This window comes from Anarrhichthys ocellatus, unplaced genomic scaffold (assembly GCF_004355925.1).
Source record: "Anarrhichthys ocellatus isolate YVR2014 unplaced genomic scaffold, GSC_Weel_1.0 scaffold10644, whole genome shotgun sequence".
Lineage (NCBI taxonomy): Eukaryota > Metazoa > Chordata > Actinopteri > Perciformes > Anarhichadidae > Anarrhichthys > Anarrhichthys ocellatus.
The window spans coordinates 1-718 of record NW_022290618.1 but is presented as its reverse complement, the minus strand read 5'-3'; the positions used below and the strand labels follow the sequence as shown (position 1 = coordinate 718).

The following is a 718-nucleotide window of genomic DNA, read 5'->3' as shown; positions in this document are numbered from 1 at the left end:
TCTTTGAGCAAGTGTGTCCCTGTTGGTCTAGTGGCTAGTATTCGGTGCTCTCACCGCCGCGGCCTGTGTTCGATTTTTAGTCAGGGAATGCTAATTTCAAGGTACTTAACTGCTCGTTACCGTTAGGTGAAGTGAGATTTGTCATTTTCCCAACCACATTATGTGACACTGTGATCGTTTATCAACGTAATTTCACATAGTTATTCTTTGAGCAAGTGTGTCCCTGATGTTCTAATTGCTAGGATTCGGTGCTCTCACCGCGCGGCCTGGGTTCGATTCCCAGTCATGGAAAGCTAATTTAAGGTACTTAACTTCGAGATACTGTTAGGTGAAGTGAGATTTGTCACTTTCCCAACCACATTATGTGACACTGTGATGGTTTATTAATGTAATTTCACCTAGTTATTCTTTAAGAAAGTGTGTCCCTGATGGTCTAGTGGCTAGGATTCGGCGCTCTCACTGCTGCGGCCTGGGTTCGATTCCCAGTCAGGGAATGCTAATTTGAAGGTACTTAACTGCAAGTTACTCTTCAGTGAAGTGGAATTTGTTGTTTTCTCAACCACATTATGTGACACTGTGATGGTTTATTAACGTAATTTCACCTAGTTATTCTTTAAGAAAGTGTGTCCCTGATGGTCTAGTGGCTAGGATTTGCGCTCTCACCGCTGTGGCCTGGGTTCGATTCCCAGTCATAGAATGCTAATTTGAAGGTACTTAA

General features: G+C 43.2%; 1 non-coding gene across 1 annotated transcript; it reads left to right on the top strand.

Annotated features, from left to right (window-relative positions):
• Window positions 1-422: 422 nt before the first annotated feature.
• trnae-cuc (transfer RNA glutamic acid (anticodon CUC)) lies at window positions 423-494 on the top strand. Its single transcript has one exon. It is a non-coding gene; the product is annotated as a tRNA-Glu (tRNA).
• The last annotated feature ends 224 nt before the right edge of the window (window positions 495-718 follow it).